The following is a 9471-nucleotide window of genomic DNA, read 5'->3' on the forward strand; positions in this document are numbered from 1 at the left end:
TGGGGTCGTCCCTACCTCACGGGGGCCATTTCAACCTCACCGGGGTTGTCCCTACCACACCGGGGCCATTTCAACCTGACCGGGGTTGTCCCTACCACACCGGGGCCGTTTCAACCTGACCGGGGTTGTCCCTACCACGCCGGGGCCGTTTCGACCTGACTGGGGTCGTCCCTACCTCACGGGGGCTGTTTCAACCTCACCGGGGTCGTCCCTACCTCACGGGGGCCGTTTCAACCTGACCGGGGTTGTCCCTACCACGCCGGGGCCGTTTCGACCTGACTGGGGTCGTCCCTACCTCACGGGGGCCGTTTCAACCTCACCGGGGTTGTCCCTACCACACCGGGGCTGTTTCAACCTGACCGGGGTTGTCCCTACCACACCGGGGCCGTTTCAACCTGACCGGGGTTGTCCCTACCACGCCGGGGCCGTTTCGACCTGACTGGGGTCGTCCCTACCTCACGGGGGCTGTTTCAACCTCACCGGGGTCGTCCCTACCTCACGGGGGCCGTTTCAACCTGACCGGGGTTGTCCCTACCACGCCGGGGCCGTTTCGACCTGACTGGGGTCGTCCCTACCTCACGGGGGCTGTTTCAACCTCACCGGGGTCGTCCCTACCACACCGGGGCTGTTTCAACCTGACCGGGGTTGTCCCTACCACGCCGGGGCCGTTTCGACCTGACTGGGGTCGTCCCTACCTCACGGGGGCTGTTTCAACCTCACCGGGGTCGTCCCTACCTCACGGGGGCCGTTTCAACCTGACCGGGGTTGTCCCTACCACGCCGGGGCCGTTTCGACCTGACTGGGGTCGTCCCTACCTCACGGGGGCTGTTTCAACCTCACCGGGGTCGTCCCTACCTCACGGGGGCCGTTTCAACCTGACCGGGGTTGTCCCTACCACGCCGGGGCCGTTTCGACCTGACTGGGGTCGTCCCTACCTCACGGGGGCTGTTTCAACCTCACCGGGGTCATCCCTACCTCACGGGGGCCGTTTCAACCTGACTGGGGTTGTCCCTACCACGCCGGGGCCGTTTCGACCTGACTGGGGTCGTCCCTACCTCACGGGGGCTGTTTCAACCTCACCGGGGTCGTCCCTACCACACCGGGGCCGTTTCGACCTGACTGGGGTCGTCCCTACCTCACGGGGGCTGTTTCAACCTCACCGGGGTCGTCCCTACCACACCGGGGCCGTTTCGACCTGACTGGGGTCGTCCCTACCTCACGGGGGCTGTTTCAACCTCACCGGGGTTGTCCCTACCACACCGGGGCTGTTTCGACCTGACTGGGGTCGTCCCTACCTCACGGGGGCTGTTTCAACCTCACCGGGGCCATCCCAGCCTTACCGGGGAAACAGGAAGTTTGGCCCTCTGTCCCCTGCCGGCGGCTCCGCACTAGACAAAATCTCCAGGCATTCCTGGTGGTTGCACATCCAGCGCTCCTGCCCTCCACCAAGTGCACAGACTGCCTGTCTGCTGTCCCGCAGCGCCCCACCAGAGACTGGGACCAGTGGGCATGTTTGTGCGCTTGCTGGTACAGCAGTTCCGCAGTGCCGGCCGAGTCAGGCCCAGCCCTGGCCGGCCCCGGACCCGACTCTGCCCCCCGATTGCGTCCCTCCCAGGTGCAAGGAGCTGAAATCTGCAGCCTGCTGGGATGGGCTCTGTACTTGGTGCTTCAGCACATCCTACTCAGTCTCTATGCGCTTCTTTCTATGCGAGGAGTTGAAATCTGCAGTTTGTTGGGTTGGGCTCTGTACTTGGTGTCACATCCTACTCAGTCTCAATGTTCTTTCTCTCCTTCCAGTTGTAGAGCTTCCACTGGGCCAAGTTTCCCATGGTTCTGTATGATAGGTGTTTGTCTGATATTTGGTAGTTTCGATGTTGTTGTGCGAGGTAGCACGCACAGGTCTCTTCCTTATGCCGCCATCCTGGTTCTCCTGGGTCTGCTTCTTGAGTGTGTCTCTCATGGCTGCGAGCAGTTGAAGTCTGCAATTTGTTGGGATAGGCTGCAAAAGCGCAGGTGGGTCTTTTTGTGCACCTGGCACAGCTTGGATGGGGATGTAAATTGATTAAGGCTGAGACTCAGGGAGTTGCCATGGCGGAGCAAATAGCACTGGCTGAGTCTCCGCGGCCCCTTGACTCTCTGCCAGGGCTTTGTGTCTCCCAGTGCCGGCGAGCAGCTGTGCAACAGAGTCTCCCTCGCTTTCTGATGGCTGCAAGGCTGTGCTGCCTCTCCCCGTAGGGTCTGGTGCTTCATGATCCCGCCTGAACCAGCTCAGTGGATTTGAAAGTTTGCAGAAGAAAAGGCGCTTCTACTTGTGGGTCTGGCACAGCCCAGATGGGAATGTAAATTGCGTAGGGCGGGATCACAGGGAGTCGCCGGGGCGGAGACTCAGCGGCCCCTTGCCTATCCAGGACTCCAGGACCCTGCGTCCCCCAGTGCCGGCGAGCAGCCGAGCGCCAGAGCCTCCCCCGCTCTCCGACCGCTGGAAGGCCACGCCGTCTCTCGCCCTGGGGCCCGGGGCCTCAGAGACCCGCCCGAACCAGCTCAGTGGATCTGAGAGTTTGCAAAAGCACAGTCATTCCCTCTTGTGCCTCTGGCACAGCCCTGAGGGTAGGGCGGGGTCACAGGGAGTCGCCAGCGTGGAGGAAATAGCGATGGCGGAGTCTCCGCGCCCCTCGCCTCCCCGGGACACCAGGATTTCTTGTCCCTCGGTGCCGGCGAGCAGCCGCGTATCAGAGCTTCCCTCACTCTCCGACCACTGCAAGGCCGTGGCCGCCTCTCCCTGTGGGATCTGGGGCCTCAGAGACCCGCCCCGGGCAAGCCCAGAGGATTCGAGGGTTCGTAAAAAACCGAGAATCCATTTGCAGCCCGCGTGGCGTGTGACTGCGTACCTCTGGTTTTGGTGCCTCCGTAGCTCCCATTCAGTCTCACTGCGCTTCTTTCTTTTCCTCCAGTTGTAGATCTCCCACTGGGCCAACTTCCCCATGGTTCTGAGTGGCGGTTGTTTACTTCATAGTTGATAGTTTCAATGATGCTGTGAGAGAGCAGCACACACAGGTCCGCTCCCTACGCCGCCATCTTGGTTCCCCTCTAGTATTTCTTTTTAGTTACATTATAAGGTGATTTATTTTTTGGTTTGGCATTCTGTAAATGGTGTTTTTTTCATTATAATATTATGTATATTCCTTTAAGCTGATTTTGTACTTAGTTACTCCATTAATCAGGGTTCCCAGAGAAACAGAAACACACATCTTTGTTACAGAGTATTGACTCACATGATTATTATGGCTGAAAAGGTCTACAATCTGCTGTCTACAAGCTAGAGACCCAGGAAAGCTAGTGGTGTAATCGAAAGGCCTGAGGGTAAGAGCCCACAGAATAGATTTCAGTCTGGTTTTGCAGGTCTGAGAACCAAGACTGAGGCAGAAGATTGATGTCCCAGCTCTCCTACAGTCAGGTACAGAGGGAATTTAGCTTTCCTCCATGTTTTTGTTCTATTCAGGCCTGGGGAGGGCCATCTGCTTTTACTGAGTTCACCAGTCCAAATGCTAATCTTCCTGGAACACCCCCACAGACACACCCAGAAATAATATCTAACCAGCTATCTGGGCATCGCTTGACCAGCCAAGCTGATATATAAAATTAACCATTACAGCTACATGACTCAATTCTCATTGCTTACAATATGGTTAATGCATTTCTTGGGTTTTACTTGAAAATCACATCTGCTAACGATGGTAATTTTATTACCTCTTTCCTAATTTTTGTACATTTAATTTTCTAATTTCGTCTTTTGTCTGACTTCCTTCTCTTGCTGAGTGTGCCTGGGAGTTGCAGGGATGGGCATCTCCTCTCATCTTCCTGCACCTCCTCTCTCTGCACTTGGCAACCCTTCCATGTGTGCTGAGGGTTTGCATTTCAAATTTCTAGAATTTGAAGTTTACAATTTTTGTTTCTTGTTCTTATTTCTTTTGGACGATTCTTACGGAGAGAATTTACTATCCATGTCTGGTAAATGTAAAAAGATACTTTGATCGAAGTACCATTCTTACATTGAAATCCTTGTGTGGTAAATAGCTAGAAAGTAACTTAGTTTTCCCATCTTCTAACCCATCACTACTGTTCCAACTTTTTACTGTAAACAAGTGAACTTTCTCCCTATCAAGTGTGCTGCAGCCCAAGCAGAACTGTCTCTCAAAGCTCTTGACCTCTGGCATCCCTGCCTTTGAGTGTGGGCTGGACTAAATGACTTCTAAAGAAGAGAGTATGGGAAGGGGTAAATAGTAACTTCACAGTTAAGGAAGACAGACACTACCTTAACCAAGTGATCATGGGAAACATCACCAGTGAGAAGTTCTGTCAATATCATGTCCTCCTCCATATGACATGATGCAAAGGGCACCTCTGTAGTTATAAATAACCACAATCCCAGCCTACCCAGTCTAATCATGAGAAAAAACACCAGGCAAACCCAAACTGAGGGATATTCTGCAAAATATTCCTCAGTACTATTAAATTGATGAAAATTAAAGAATGACTGAGGGAGCATCACAGACCAGAGGAGATCAAGGAAACATGGGTTTTCCTGGATTGAATCCAGCAACTGAAAAAGAACATTAGTGAAAAAAACTAGGGAAATCCAGATCCATCCTGGAGTTTAGTTAATGGACCAATGTGGATTTCTTAGATCTGTTCATGTACTGTGAGAATGTAACATGTTAACAGTAGGGAAAACTGGGTGAAGGACATACTTGCTGAGAAGGAAATTTACTAATAGAATTGTAATCCTTCTCAGCTATGAGTATATTTTGATCATTGCTGTAACCTCAGTTATTACTATGATAATATAGTCAATAAGAGACAGTCTCTGTCCTCAAAGTCACACCACTGAGAACTGGTGCTTTCTCTTTTCTTATGTCTCACTCACAGTGCTCACAGGATTCATCAGGTGGTGTCCTTCAGTGTTTTACTATGATGGCCTTTGCTTGGAACATTGATTAGACTAGAGTAACACTGATGTGCATTCACTTAAGTGACATTCTTTTTTTCTTCCCTTTTTATTGAATTTATTGGGGTGACACTGGTTAACAAAATTATACAGGTTTCAGATGCACAGTTCTACAACACATCACCTGTACACTGTACTGTGTGTTCGCACCCCAAGTCAAGTCTCCGTCCATCACCATTTATCCCTCTACCCCCCTTCACCTCTGGCAATCGCCATGCTGTTGTCTGTGTCCATGAGTTTTTTCTTTTTTACTTAATCCCTCCTCTCCCTTCCCCTTCCCACCCAGCTACCCCAGCACCTGCCAACAACTGTTAGCCTCCCCTCTATCTGTGAGCCTGTCATTAAGTGACATTGTTAATTGGATGGTGTAACAGTTACATGTTTGCATGCCAGCGTATAGACAGTGATGGCAAACCTTTCGAACTTGGCGTGTCAGCATTTTGAAAAACCCTAACTTAACTCTGGTGCCGTGTCACATATAGAATTTTTTTGATATTTGCAACCATAGTAAAACAAAGACATATTTTTGATATTTATTTTATATATTTAAATGCCATTTAACAAAGAAAAATCAACCAAAAAAATGAGTTCGCGTGTCACCTATGACACGCGTGTCATAGGTTCGCCATCACTGGTATATACTGATGTGCAGGAGTTTGTACAAAGGAGAATTGCACAAAGTATATTATTTCATTTTCCTACTCTCAGACATCAAGGGCCAGGCTCTGGAGCACTTTGCTTTTTCAACAGGTTTATCTAGCTGCCTGTACCAGATAATTCTGTGTAATGTTAGATATTCCAAGTATAGTACAGGAGTAAAGGACTCGGCAAATTGAGTGGGTTGAAAAGGTCGAAAAATGTTATAATTCCTCAAGATAAACTTTTACCCCAAAAACATGTTGCTTGGGTGTGAGAAGTCCTTCCCATTTGATTATGAGTCATTGAGGGTGGAGGTCATCCTGTTATTCTGTTTATGATGCTTATTCTCTGTTAACCATCTAGTGTCATTGCAAGTCACTATTAGCACTTACAGGCTCGGTTTTTATTGAATTGAATATAAAAGCAGAAGGTGATTTTATCAGCTACAGAATAAATAATATTGTGGAGAGATCACAGTTCTGGGAACCAGTAAACCTGGGTTCTCTGTCCCAACTTCGCGGGTATCTAGTAAATCAATCACCCAACCTCACCAGGGCTATTTCTTTGAAAAATGAGAAGACTGGATAAGATTGTCTCAAAGTTTTCTTGCCAGTTGCCAAACTCCTGTGGTTATTCTGTTACCACTACACAGTAAATATGTACAGAAGGTTGCACTTTGTGGAAGAAAATCTAGGTTATAAACTCATTATTTCAGCTTTTAAATATAGACAGCCTTGATTGGTTTATTTGCATTTTCTAAAAAGAATGTATATTTCAGCCTCAGACCATCCATGTATGCTCAGAGCATGTGCATAAGACATTATGAAGTTAGCTATATGAGGATGAAAAATTTCAATGGACTGTACACTATTTTTTCTGATCTCTTTGGATAGACCCATCTCCTTCCCAGACCAGCTCACTGTGATGTTCATCAGCCACTAGGCTTAGCTTTTAGAGTTTTGACAGACTGCACACTCTTCAAGCTCTCACTGAGACAGGAGATATCCCTAGTGCGGGATTCCAAGGACAGTTTAAGGCCCCTGCCTTCAAGGTGTTTAGGTTCCAGTAGTAGACTTAAAATGAATACATGAGTAGCAATAATAGCAACTTGAATCTAAACTATTGAGATACTTTAAGGCAGGCCATGAGGTGAGTGGGGACAGCTTGCCAACTTCTCTGCTCCAATTACGTACAGATACACTCTAAAAATTTCTAGTGGAGATTGGTAGTTGCCCACATCCTGAAACTCCTGGGTCCTGCCTGTAATGCTATAGAAGAGCCCCCTGTCCTTGAGGTCCAATGTCCAAGAAGTCTATCCAGGACCAATAGAGCGAGGCTAGGATTGACACTGTGACTCCTGAATGTTAATCTCTGCATAGCAAACAAACACAATTCAGATAAAGGAGAGAGGTTTAAAAAAGCTCATTCCATTTAAAGCTCATTCCTTTTACTTTGAGAACATATATGGCTACTATGGTTGCTTGGTGTTCAAAAGTCCTGTTTTGTAATAATGACATTGGTAGGTGGTTGGTTGGTTGGTTGTTGTTATGACTGTCATTTTAATGTTCCTACTTGGCAAGGTCAAAGTTGATAAGTCTTGAATTCCCCAGGTCTGGCAAGCACTGCCGTCAGTCCTTTGTCAGCATAGCTGGTGTCTTCATGGAATGTGTCTTCTGCTCTCTCACCCTGTGGGCGGAACTCAAGGCGGTAATCCTCTGCTCATTTTATGGTTGAGCAACCAGACTTGGACCATGTGTTCTACATTTTCCATTAATGTACTACAGGCTGGTCCTGGCATTGATTAAAAATCTGCTCCCCAGACCCCCTGTGCACAGTAATTACATGCATAGAGTTATTATATATGAGGTCACCAGACCTTACATGTTCCTTCCACCTTGCAAATATGGAGCCAAGTCCTTTCATGCGGGAGGGGAGATATTATCCTTTACGTGTTGTGGTTTTAATTAGCAATGGTAAATGTTTTCAACTGCAAAATAGAGATGTCTGTTTTCCTGGCAGAAGTTCCTAACATCTTTTGACTGTCTCTCTTTGAGGGGTCCCTTCACACATCAGGTTTTGACTCTCCTGCGGTTGTTGTCCATTCTGAGAGGAGCCAACCATTATCTGGGGAGACCATCATTTGGTTTCCGTGCTTAGTCAAACAGTCAAGTTTCACAGCTACTTTTCCAGAAAACATGGAGATTTCTGTTAAATACAGATGTCCTTGTGCTGCCTCTTAGGTGATTGCCAGGTGATCTGAAGCCTGAACAGAAGAGCTGGCTGCTTCTCACTTCTTTTTCCACTGCTCCCCGCAGGGGTCCAGCTGAGGCGTACCTCAGCATGTCTATGAAAGGGGGAAGTGTTAATCTTACATAGAATACAAAAAGTGATTCAGGAGCAGTGGGACCTCTTATCTACCCAGTTGTCCTCTAGACCCTTTACATTGTTACTGCTTAGGCGTTGGAGTCCAAGGCTGCCCTTGAACCTCATCTCTTGTATAGAAACTGTGTGTTGGGGTAAACTGTTTAACCTCTCCAGTGAACAAGAAAACAGTGGGCATCTGTTGGCCCTGGATGAGGACTCCAGACTGTGTTAAGAGCTTAGGATGGATTCTTTCAATTCTTCCAGTGTGGTGAGCACAGCTTAGGTGCTCACCCTCTAACATTCATTCTCCCCTCCCTTGCTTATAAATCTCAATTTTGTGTGGATGAAAATGTGTCTCCTCCTACATATTTCCAAGCTTCCTTGTAGCTCAGGTGGCCACAAATGACAGAGTTCTGGCTATGGGGACATAGGCAGAAATCTTCTGGGGTTCTGCCTCATCTTTCCTGATCAAGAGGGCCCCTGTGGCTGATACCCTCTTCTGTTGTCTTTTTACCCGAAACACTGATTTGATATCTGGAACTGCAGCAGCCATCTTGTGCTCCTGAAGAAAATGCTGAATGAATCACAGATACCAGCCCTGGCATCGTGGAAATGCTAAACCAATATCTGTGGATACACTTATCAGACTTTCCATTATATAGAAGAAAAAACCCTTAGTTTAAAGCCACCGGGGTCAGACATACTTGCAGTTGAATTCCTTCCTGACTACTACAGGAAATATTGTTATCTCCAATCTCTAGATGAGGAAACTGAGGGCCAGAGATGTTAAATAATTTGCCTGATTTACACAGCTAGCTATCAATGGAACTGGAATTCAGACCCCACAAGGCTGACTTAGAGCCTGAGTTCATTACCACTTACCTTGTGATTTTTGGAAAAATGCAGGAGGCAGCTGAGCAATGATTCTCTCATCGTTGATGTTTCTCTCTTTCTCTCTCTCTTCCTCTCCCTTCCTCTTTAAAATCAATAAATATATATTAAAAAAGGAAAGAAAGAAAGAAAGAAAGAAAGAAAGAAAGAAAGAAAGAAAGAAAGAAAGAAAGAAAGAAAATGAGTTCCCAGTCCTGTCAGTTCCTAATCGAAGGATATGGTATTTTGCCAAGGGACAGGCCAACAACATTCCTAATCCCCTCCAACTTTAAGTGACAAAGGGGAAGTCCCTAGTGAGTGCAGCCAAGAGCTTGGGTATTCTCTCCTCCATCCAGCCCCCCTCATAGGGTGGAGGCTCTGCCCCACGCATGGCAGTCTGAGAATAACGGGCCCTGACCCTCCTCACCCCAGCTGACTCAGAGGCTGAAGATTTCTGCTGGGAGAGGCAAGCTGAGAAGGCCAGGGGCTACTATCCCTCCCCAGGTCTCTTATTTTTGATGCCGAAATGCAGCCATTTGGAATCATTGCTGGCTTAGATTGCTATTGTACCTGACCTTGCTTTTCACCTCAAG

This window comes from Myotis yumanensis, unplaced genomic scaffold (assembly GCF_028538775.1).
Source record: "Myotis yumanensis isolate MYYU_CA2020_CCGP unplaced genomic scaffold, mMyoYum1.0.hap1 SCAF_15, whole genome shotgun sequence".
NCBI classification, from domain to species: domain Eukaryota; kingdom Metazoa; phylum Chordata; class Mammalia; order Chiroptera; family Vespertilionidae; genus Myotis; species Myotis yumanensis.